General features: G+C 43.0%; 1 pseudogene; it reads left to right on the top strand.

Moving 5' to 3' along the window:
- Window positions 1-4154: 4154 nt before the first annotated feature.
- LOC117696050 (preferentially expressed antigen in melanoma-like protein 7) lies at window positions 4155-9088 on the top strand (annotated as a pseudogene).
- Window positions 9089-12126: the final 3038 nt, after the last annotated feature.

Consider the following 12126-nt stretch of genomic DNA (forward strand, 5'->3'; position numbering starts at 1 on the left):
TGAACAGACAACAGTCCAGGTTACCTTACATGGATAGTTGGTTTTCAAAATATCAGAAGTCCATAGAACTGATGCTACAAATATTTATATATTAATGTTCATATTGATTAGAGACCTGTCTGCTCCTGACAGCTTCCTGTCGTGGATTCTAAGAAGAAATTGAGCATCCTTGGAGTTACTCCAGTTGTGTGGTAACAGCCACTAGGCAAGAATTGCCTCTCTCCAACTACAGACAAATTACTGTCCAGAAAAGGACACACATGCAGAATAGTCGACTGATTATATCTGCCTAGACAGAGTAATCAGTCCTTAATAATCCTGCATCACCAAGGTCTGTCAGATGATTCTGGGCCAGAAGGCTGAAGATTTGATGCTCCAACGTTCGGTAGTATAGGGGCTTTTCAGGTGTTCAGAGGTCTCTATAAATTGGCTAAGTTTTAGAAGCTATGCTTTGTGCTTCCCACAATTATAGTTAACTCAGTCATTCTGGATTTCTGATGGGGTTGAAAACTTACAGCTATTTACCGTAAGAGAAAAGATTTGAGTGGATGGTCGTCAGCTGACATTCATCCTAAAGCCAGGTTCAGAACTAAATGTTTTAGTTAGGATAAATGACAGAGTTGCTGGTTAGTCAACAAAAGGATGGATGGGGTATTAGGACTATCTTGTACCTCACTGGTACAAATTGGCATAATTATGCTCTAATTGTATTTTGAGAGAAAAGTTTCATTTTAACAGGAAGGGTGATGTGTAGGAGAAGCTAAGGTAGGAGGAGTACTGAGAGGAAGAAAAGGAGTAAGAAGAGGAGAAGGAGGAGAGGAGAAGCTAGGTGATGAAAGAGAGAAAGGGGGGAGACAGGGAGGCAGATATTCATGTATCTCCACCAGTCAAAGATAGTTGTTATATCTAGGTCGGTCAGTGGGTTACACCTCTGATTGAACAATTCCAAACTTATAACGCTTATGATTAACATTATTTTAAAAAAATGTATAAATGCAAAAAGGAAAAGGGGGCATGGGATAGGGGTTTTCTAAGGGGGGGGGAATGGGGAAAGGGGATGGCATTTGAAGTGTAAATAAAATATCTAATAATAAAAAAAAAAGAATGGGAACTAAAGGAGCTGATAGGGAAAAGTGCATGAAAATGTCGAGGTGTAGCTAGGTATGAGCGATTCTCCTGCTTCATATTTTTTACCAGTCTCTACAGGCTCCTGGCAAACATCTGGCTAAACTATTATCTCCACAGAATTTCAGACCTACACTATGTAATTTCAAAAGACAAAAACAAAGAAAACAAAAAGCTAAATGATTATTCAGTGCTGGAGAGTTTCCAGTAGTTAGGAGCTCTGACTATTCTCCCAAAGGATCCCCAGCCACCATATTCATATGGTTGCTCACAACCACACAAATTTACAACTCTAGCCCCAGGGACCAGAGATGAAAACACTCAACCTCATAAAGCAAAATAAAAATTATGAATCTTTTAAAGGTAAATCAGTATCACCAGTAAAAGCTTATTCTTTTCTATTTTGTTAAGGTCGATTTTAGTTTTAACTTATGTACCTGTGTGTATCTGAATGGAAGGTGTGCCCATGAATGCAGTTGGCAGCAGAGACCAGAAGAGGAGATCGGTTCCCCTTGAGATGCAGTTATGGTTGTTGTGAGTCATCAACCTCGGTGTTGGGAACTGAACTTGAATCCTCTGAGCAGTGAGTAACCTTACCTACTCTCCAGCCCCAGGGTTTCCTTATTAAAAGTTCGATACCATCAAATAGAAAATGCTTGAATGATGTAGTAATAATAGGGTCATCTGGTTTTCCCAGGTGAGAAAAATCAGGACTGGATGTGCTAGCTCATGCCTGTAATACCAGCATTTTGGAAGCTAAAAGCAGAATAATCAGGAATCCCAGGCCAATTTCAGCTGCATAAGGATTCTGAAGACAGCCTGAATATATGATATCTTATTGCATGAAATAAACAAAACAATTATTTAGGACTGTTTGTATCTCCCTTGTTAGAATACTTAGCTAGCTCTGGGCAGTGGTGGCGCACACCTTTCATCCCAGCACTTGGGAGACAGAGGCAGGCTGATCTCTGAGTTCGAGGCCAGCCTGGTCTACAGCGTGAGTTCCAGGACAGCCAGGACTACACAGAGAATCCCTGTCTCAGGAAAAAAAAATACTTAGCTAGCACTCAAGGAGCCATGGGTCTGATTTGCTGCAAGAAGCACTGAAGCACTGTATACACTGAGTGTGGTGGCCCTCAGCTAAAATTCTAATATTCAGGACCCGAAGGCAGGAGGTTCAGAAGTTCATGATCTTCCTTAGCAGCACAGTGAGTTTGAGATCAGCCTAGGAATCACCAGACACAGGCTCAAACCAGGGGAAACAGTTGGCCCTAGAGAGAGAGCTGAGTGATTAAGAGCACTGGCAGCTCTTGCAAAAGACCCAGATTCAGTGCCAGCACCTCAATGGTGGCTCATAACCATCTGTAACTCCATTCAGTTACAGGGTTATCTGGCCCTGTGCTCTGCACTCTTTCTGGCTCTGCAGACGTGTGGTACACTGACTGAAGGCAAACACATGTAGTTAAAATAAATACATAAAAAAGAAAAATTAAGTATTTCATAATACTTTGTTTTATAATCATAACAGTATAATTATATGACAATAATAATATGCACAATAAATATAATGTAACAATGCTATGATACTACATAATAAAAGAGGTGCTGACCTGTAGAAAGTGATGCCCATCCAAACCTCTCAATAAACGTTCGCTGCACCAAAAAGAAAAAAAAGAAAAATTGATGTCTATTAGCTCAGGCTGTCCTCAATCTTGTGTGTAGCTGAAGATGACTTTGAACAGACCTGTGTGGCATGTTCCCACCTCGGCCTTCTCAAACTGCCACAGCTGATGACTGACAGAACATCAGGCTCAGCCTTGAACTCCAGAACACATTCATAGTTGTGGGAATATTTGTCGCGGCCCGTACTGCCCGGCTTTGTGGGCCAAAATGTTGCTGCCTGCTCCGCTCCATGCTTGGCGGCCACTGTGTCTTGGCCCAAGCTGCCGCTCCGGTCCGAGGGTCAGGGTCGAGAGAGAGAGAGAGAGAGAGAGAGAGAGAGAGAGAGAGAGAGAGAGAGGATAAAGGGGAAGAGACACGAAGAATGGAGACAAGACAGAAAGTCTGATCAAGTCTCTTTTATTGAAGGGAATTCTGAGGTATTTATAGGCTTTTGCCAAGTGCCTTGCAGGTGTTGATATGACGTAATCCTTACAGGCGTCTATAGCGTGGACAGCACGTGCGCCTTACAAGCATGTATGGCATAGATAGCACGTGGACAGCACGTGAACTGCATGCCTTGCAGGCGTGACTACCACGTGCACCTTGCAGCTGGGGGCAGTAAACAGCAAAACAAGCTATGTGGGATAAACAATATATTTATCAGAGTGTGCTTCAGCTGTTATAGGCTTTTGAAAACCAAGTCTTTCATCAGGGTATATGGTTCCAGATGGCTGCAAAGTTGATCTAGCCACTTTGTACTAAAGACGGCTCCCAACAAATATTAACTCCCGGTTTATTTTTTTCTAAAGTTTTCTCTATATCAGGTCCAGATTAAGCCCTGACTTAATTCGTACTCTGAACAATGTGGGTCACTTATGAATATAATTCAGCCAGCTGTGCTGGATCAAAACCGTAATCTTCTCAAGGAAGAAGAGGCAGGAGGATTGCTGAGAGTCCAATCACAGAAGTAAATTACAAATCAAGTATATAAAAATAAGCAAATAATTGAATGAATTTTTTAAAAGTTAATGAATCAATGTTGTGACAAGAATTCAACCACGGGGCCGGGCGGTGGTGGCGCACGCCTTTAATCCCAGCACTTGGGAGGCAGAGGCAGGCGGATTTCTGAGTTCGAGGCCAGCCTGGTCTACAGAGTGAGTTCCAGGACAGCCAGGGCTACACAGAGAAACCCTGTCTTGAAAAACCAAAAAAAAAAAACAAAAAACAAAAAACAAAAAACAAAAAAAAAGAGTGAGTTTGAGTCCAGCCTGGACTACATAGCCAGCTGTGGGCTACATAGTGAAACTCTGTATAAGTAGAAACAAGCTGCTAAAAGACAGATAGGACCCCCACTACATACATGCAGTATGCTCTATGCTCCAAAGTGGTATGACATAGCTAGGCTCCCCAAGCTTGGCTCTAAAACTTTGGAAATAAAAAGTAAGCTGAATGTGGTAGTGAATTCTTTTACTCCTAGCACTTGGGAAGGCAGAAACAGGTAGATCTCTAACTTCAATGGCAGCCTGGTCGACAAGTCAGCTCCTGGACAACCAGGGCTGTTACCCAGAGACAGTCTTGAAAAATGATGAAAAGAAAGAGGGAGACAGACAGACAGACAGAGAAGCAATTTGCCCATTTCATAAATTCTTCCCTGTCTTTGCCAGACAAGATCAATTTATTGAAAGAAGAATATGGGTTAATTCAGTATGTAGCTTATTTCCATCTTCTCTGAAAGGTGGTTAATATTGTTTCTGCTATAAGGAATGGGGCTCTGGTTTTTTTTTTTCCTGGATGCTGCTTTCCAAAATTAGATGGGGATTAGAGTTTGGAACTGGATGGGACAATGGTGAACAAATGATTGAGAGAGGCTCCACATGCTGCCCATATGGGGAGTTTGCTTTTGAGACCACCAAATAGTGAGTGAAATAAAATTCAAGTCTTCATCATGGCCACCGTGGAGACAGATGCTTACTGTGAGGAGGTAAAAGCCTTGTGGTTTTTTTGTTTTGTTTTTTAGGTTTTTCAAGACAGGGTTTCTCTGTGTAGCCCTTCCTGTCCTGGAACTCACTCTGTATACCAGGCTGGCCTCAAACTCAGAAATCAGCCTGCTTCTGCCTCCCAAGTGCTAGAATTAAAGGCATGTGCCACCAGTGCTGGGAGTTAAAAGCCTTCTAAGAAAAACCCTGAAAATACATTCTCTCCTAAATTTTTCCCTAGGATTATCTCCCTATACTTTGGACTTTGAAGACCCACCCATACTCCTGCAGCTGGCTGCACAGAGCATTGTGAGGAAGAAGTTGCTGACCATCTCTATCCTGCAGGACCTAAGAAGGAAGCTCTTACCACCACTGTTCAAGGAGGCTGACACTCAGAGAAAAGCAAAGACAATTAAGATCCTGGTGGAATACTGGCCCTACCTTGGCCTTCTTGTTGGGTTGCTGATAAGACCAACTTCCAAGCTATACTGGATGGAGTTGGCCCATGGCTGAAACAGAAGTAAGCCCCAGGTAAGCCAAATACCAGGTAGGGAAATCTGGACTTAGAAGAATGAGGTAAAAGGTAAATCAGAGGCTTTGGGTGGTATCTTAGAGGCCTACAGGAGCCTGGAAAACTTTTGAGTCTTTGTAGCAAATTAAATATGAGATACAGGTTGGTGCAGATGTCCCTGTGTCTCCACCAGGTAATAGAAATAAGAGCTGACATGCCAGGAGGTGGTGGCACATACCTTTAATCCTAGTACTTGGGAGACAGAGGCAAGTATATCTCTGAATTTGAGGCCAGCCTAGTCTATAGAGCTATAGAGGCAGGGATACACACAGAGAAATCCTGTCTTAAAAACAAACATAAAGAAATAGAAGCTGGCAGAAATCCAAGGCAACTGAGTGGAGAGAAACGGGGACTGGTCTCCAGATGCAGCTCATGCACAGTGCCCTTTCTTGGCAAGCTAGAGGTGGTTGTATTGGAGACCCAGCACCGAAGATCATGAGTATATAGAAGACAGCAAGACAGCAGAACAGGGGACAAATAGCATCAGAGATGATGAAAAAAGTGTAGTGTCTCAATTTCTCTTCAGACCCATCTCCTGTTTTATTCATAGGATGGGGAAGCTTCAGGTGGTTCCCTTGAAGAATGGATACCATGACTCCTGAGATTTTCAGGCCAGTGGAGACCAATGGGTAGAAACTATGCTTGAGAACCCATGAAGGAGGCAGTATATGAAAGTGTTTAGTGACCTTTCCTTTAAATCTTCTCAGCATGAAGATAAACACCAAACACATTTGTTGCAGTGGGCAAAGGACAGAGAGGGTTTCCTGCATCTGTGCTCTGAGAAGTTGATTGGATCATTAGAAGTAGCCAAGGAAAATAGCAGTAGTCCAAACTCCCTAATGTCTCCTTAACACCATCTTCCTTGTGCCATGAGAGCTAAGTGGTGGAAGAAGAGAATGAACAGGCTGAAGCACAAGAGCAGAAAGATGAGGCAGAGGTCCGAGTAAAACCAGCTTGTGCACCCACAAAATCTGCAGGAACAGAAGTGAGGGATGAAGGCCAGGACACTGGAACAAGTTGTTGGACTATAGGCTGCTATTGGTAAAAATTCTCAGTAGACCTGGAATGTCACCACCTCACTGAGATCACCTGCGAAAATGACTGCCTTTCTTACAAACAAAACAGTCCTGCTGGCCCTTTGTCCTGGACTTCTGGCATTCTGGACTAGTGCTGTTCTCTCTTGAGGCCAAGTGTAACTCATGTAAAATAAATCTTCTTGCTGTCAGCTGAAGAATCAAACAAAGGTGCCCAAGGTCAGGAAGGTGATAAAAATTGTACAACCAGAGTTCATCAAGGAGTTGGAACTGAATACAGTGGGGAATCTGTCTGAATTGGCAAAACTTGTTCCTTGCCATCAGCAAGATAAAAAATCTTCACAAACTCATGCTAGTACACTATGCATCTTTGGAAGAAGTACTTACACACCCTTAGTGGAGAGGAATGTCACCGAGATGATTTCTCTGTTCCCAAAACACAGCTATTTCCAGCATCTCACTATTGATGTCTATTTTCTCAAAGACCACATGAATGAGTTGTTCAGGTAAGAAAGGATGAAGAGCTGTTGCTGTTACCAGAGCAAACCTCTTTTTTCTACATAACAGAGTAGTGGGTACTAATATCTGCAGGCCACTGTATATTATACAATGAACATGGAAGCATGATCTTGTTCCATGTTAACTGAATCAGGGCTCACCCACAAAGCTGAGCAATGAAGTGACGTAGATTATTTGGAGAGAGCTACCATGGTAGAAGACCAACCAGTTTTGTGAGTCCTATTTAGTGAGTTTTCCTCCACAGCAATCCTATCTGATCTAATGTGGAGGAATGGGGAAGAGAAGAGGCCACTGCATAGGGAGGGCTCAGATCTGCACAGTTTCCCAGGTGAGCTCTGTGTTTCCATTAGGTCTGGGAGAACAGGCCCTTGTTTTCCCCTAATTCCTAAACAGTATATAACTCTTTTGAGACCAAGGCTGGTCTAAGGGGATCAGGGAATGCAAAGGCTGGGGTTGAATGGTCAGAGGTAGGCTAGAACAAGGAAGAAGGCTTTAGACATGAAAATTACTCTGGGCTAGGACAGAGAATTTGGCTCAGATATTTTGGTCATCCTGATAAGCCCTTAGAAACAGTAATCATGGGAGTGTTCACAAAATTTTGTTTATTGCCTTGCTTGTTTTTTGACTATTTGTGCTTATTGTCTTGCTTGTTCTTTGACTGTTTGCATCCATTGTATTGCTAGTTCCTCAACCTAGAACTGACCTGAATACTTGCACATAATTAAAATGGTATAAAAGCAAAAACAGGAGGAGGGATGGGATAGAGGGTTCTAGGGAAGGGAAATGGGGAAAGAGGATGGCATCTGACATGTAAATAAATACAATATCCAATTTAAAAAGAGTGAAACCCTGTCTTGGAAAAACCAAAAAAAAAAAAAAAAAAAGAGTAACGAGGTAAAGGAATTTATAACGGGGAGTCAATGGTTCTTTATAAAGTATCTTGATATATGGTCATATAGATTCCAACCTTCCTCTTTCTGTAGGCCCTCTTAGCCTACTGGATAACCCTAGGCTTTGCTTGTCACTAAAGACTAGGATAGGTAGCTAGGGAATAAGCCAGTCCCACAAAGAAGGTAATACCCACATGCTACAGTGGTGTAGCTTGGGTAAGCCATCCCACAACAGGCTATGCTGGATGCCTTCCCAAGATCTCTCTGACCCCAGCAATGTGATCTCTCCCTAGGTGTCTTGAGGCTTCCTTGGTGTCCCTGACCATTATGGTGTCCCTGACCATTGCTCTGTGCCAGATCTCTCAATCAGAGTTGGAGTCATTTGCCCAGCATTGGAACTATGGTCAGCTTAAACATCTATGACCTGGCCCACTTGGGTCAGTCAATGGGGTCTGCAAGAGAGAGAGTGAGGATGGAGGGGCAAGAAGAATGGAGACAAGCCACGGTGTCTGATCAAGTCCCCAGGCCCAAGTCTCATTTATTGAAAGGCAATTATGGGTATATAAGCACAAGCAGGGGAGTGCAGCTGGAGACACTCAACCACAAGAGCCTTACAGCTGGGGACACTAAACAACAAATCCAAGATATGTCTGAGAAAAACAAGATTTTACCAGAATGTGCTCAGCTGTCATAGGCTGCTTACAAAAACATCATGCTAGAAAAACAAGTCTCTTGTCAGGGTGGGAAAATATCAATCTTCAAATATATGGCCTGAGATGTCTGCAAAGACGACAGTCGCTTTTTGACTAAAAGTTGGCTCCCAAAATATCTATGCGTAAAAGGTTTCTCTTTAACTACATTGAATATCACACCTCTCAAATTCTTTTTAGAAAGTATTACAGATACTCTGCAGACTCTGGAATTAGAAGACTGTAGGGTGAATGACTCTCACTTCAGTATCTTTCTGCCTGCCCTGACCCAATGCACCCATCTCACTAGCATCAATTTTTATGACAATAAAATCTCCATGGATGCTCTGAAGGACCTTGTGCACCATACCGCCAACATGACCAGCTGACCATGGAACTGTACTCTGCTCCAGTAGAGGTCTATAATGAGTGGAGGTATGTTCAAGTAGAGATATTTTCTCAGCATTATTGTAAGCTCATGCACACACTCATGGCTCTAAGGCAGCCCAAGTCAATCTGCTTTGGTACCTATTCCTGTTCTGACTGTGATACACGTTGTATCTTTGAAAAGAAGGTCACATTTTGTGAATGCTTGGAGGAACAACAGGAATATTCCTTCTGAATACTAAGAAATGAATGCCTAGGGACTCATCCATGGGACCCAGAACACATGGCTTTGGAATATTTTTCACTGTGACAACCCAAAGATGGAGGTGAACCAGAGGCAGAGAGATATGGGCCCCCACCCCCATTATCCATCCTGTTTTCTTTGTAATGTCTTCTCACTTGTCCCCTTCCCTGTTTTTATGATCTCTCATACACTGATTGTGCTGAGATAAAATCCCTACAGTTTTCAAAATTCTTTTGCTGTTCAAGGGCAGGTCAATACTGTTGACCTTAGTCAAAAGATGAGTTCTTCGTTCTCCTTGTCAAAGCTTCTCCCTTAATCTGAAATTACCAATGGAACAATCTTCTTTCCCAAGGACTTCCAAAGATTCTGGAATACACATGTTCTGTGTCTCTAACAAGTCACTTGAGTTCTGGCTTTCATTTTTCAGAGCCCAGTAGTGACCTCTATTGATTTACTGCCAACAAAAACAATGTGACCTCCAGGTTATAACCACATAATCCATGACAATCTAGACATCTCTTACTAAGAAAGTAGTCCTCATTTCTATGAGTGGAAGTTTCTATGTTTCTATGGGTGTTTCTCCACTCTGTGTTTTTATGAGCTCAGAACAATGTTGTGCAAATCATCTAGCAAGATATTACCAATGTCAGAGATCTCAGTGGGGCCAGGGTAACCTCACAGGTAAGCTGTGTGTTTCAGCAGCTTCTTCAGGCTATATATGGACAGGAAGTTCTTACAAAATTGACCTCGGTGAACTGGGAGCACTGGATCAGTGCAGGTAGGGGGGCACTGATTTGGAACTCCATGATCCTTCAATTTTAGGGTCTGCAGTGTAGCTTTCAGTCTTTCTAGAAGTGGATGACTTAAATCTAAAAAGATGACGCCACTCAGGTCTGTGTGTTTGAGCTGATGGATACTTGGACAGTGGCACAGATAACTCATATCTGACTCTGACAGCATACTCCAAGTGATTGCCATGGTCTCTAAGGGACTCTCTAAGCACCTGGGAATGGGAACAGGAGTTGATCTCAGGAAATTTCAAGATAATGGTAAGGAGAAAGCTTAGTTAGGGTTTTACTGCTATGAAGAGACACCATGACCAAGGCACTCCATTGTAAGGACAATATTTAATTGGGGCTGGCTTACAGGTTCAGATGTTCAGTCTATTATCAAGGTTGGAACATGGCAGCATCCAGGCAGGCATGGTGCAGGCAGAGCTGAGAGTTCTACATCTTCATCTGAAGGCTGCTAGTAGAATACTAGCTTCTGGGAAGCAAGAAAAAGGACATTAAAGCCCACACCCACAGTAACACACCTCTCTAACAGGGCCACACCCCCTAATAGTGTCACTCACTGGGCCAAGCATTTGCAAACCATCACATTCTATTCTCTGACGCCATAGACTTGTTCAAATATGTGAGTCTACAGGGTCATACCTAAACATAGACTAATGCAAAATACATTTATTCTAACTTTAAAAAGTCCTTATAGTCTACAGAAGTCTCAACAGTGTTAAAAGTCTAAATTTCAAAGTCTCTTCTGAGATTCATCAATTCACTTAGCTGTAAGCCCCAAAGCAAGACAGGAAACCAGCTGGACAAATTCCAAAATCTGCATCTCCATGTCTGATGTCAAAGCAATCCTTAGATCACCAAATCATTTTTCACCTTGTTGACTGCAACAAACTACTTTTTCTTTTTTTAAAGATTTATTTATATATTGATTGATTTGATTGATTGATTGATTTAATGTATGTGAGTACACTGTGGCTCTTCAGACACACCAGATGAGGGCATCAGATCCCATTACAGATGGTTGTGAGCCACCATGTGATTGTGGAAAATTGAACTCAAGACGTCTGGAAGAGCAGTCAGTGCTCTTAACCACTGAGCCATCTCTCCAGCCCCCAACAAACTACTTTCTTTTTGGCTGGTTCCACTTCCTGTTAGCAGCTTTCCTCAACAGATATCTCATAGCTCTGGCATCTCCAACATCTTGGGACCTCTAAGGCAACTTTGTTGGGAGCTGACTTTAAGCAGAAAGCAGCTATCAACTTTGCAGCCATCTTGAGCCATATACCCTGACATGAGACTTGTTTTTCAACAGCCTACAACAGCTGAAGCACACTCTGATATCCCACATATTTTGTTTTGCTGTTTACTGCCCGGAGCTGCAAGGCACATGTGGTATCCATGCCTGCAAGACATGTGTTTCACGTGCTATCCACGTGCTATCCACGACATACATGCTTGTAAGGCGCACTAGGTATCCAAGCCTGCAAGGCATATGGTTCACATGCTATCGATGCTATAAAGGCCTGTAAGTCTTACATCATATCCACACCTGCAAGGCACGTGATATTCACGAGCCTACAAGGCAAGTGGCAAAAGCCTATAAATACCTCAGATTTCCCTTCAATATGAGAAACAATAAGAGAATACAGGAGACCAAAGACTATGGGAGACAATGAGAGAGACAATACAGGAGAGAGAGAGATACAATAAACGAGACTTGAGACTTGATCAGACCCTCTGTCTTGTCTCCATTCTTCGAGTCTCTCCCCCTTCTCTCTCTCTCTCTCTCTCTCTCTCTCTCTATCTCTCTCTCTCTCTCTTTCTCTCTCTCTCTCTCTCAACACTGACCCGCAGACCAGAGTGGCAGCTTGGGCCAGGAAACAGTGGCCGCCAAGTGTGCAGTGGAGAGGGCCGCAACACAACTTCAATGTTACAGCTTCTTGTTCCAGTGTCTGAGATCCACACATGATCTGGGCTCTTCCAAAGGGCTGGCATCACTTCTCCAGCTCTGCCCGCTGTAGCACTGTAGACTCTGGTTAATGTACTCCACTGCTGCTTGCTGGGACTGGAACATGGCCCCCTTGTTCTACTACATTACCACCAGCTGTCTGTTTTCCAACTCCTTCACTGCCTAAGCTTGGCTGTCCTGTAACATGCTCTTTAGACTGACTTTGAACTCAGAGATCTGCATGCTTCTTTCTGTTGCAGGGGGTATTAGCAAAGTGTCTGAGAGGC

This window comes from Arvicanthis niloticus, unplaced genomic scaffold (assembly GCF_011762505.2).
Source record: "Arvicanthis niloticus isolate mArvNil1 unplaced genomic scaffold, mArvNil1.pat.X S10, whole genome shotgun sequence".
In the NCBI taxonomy this organism is placed as follows: Eukaryota; Metazoa; Chordata; class Mammalia; order Rodentia; family Muridae; genus Arvicanthis; species Arvicanthis niloticus.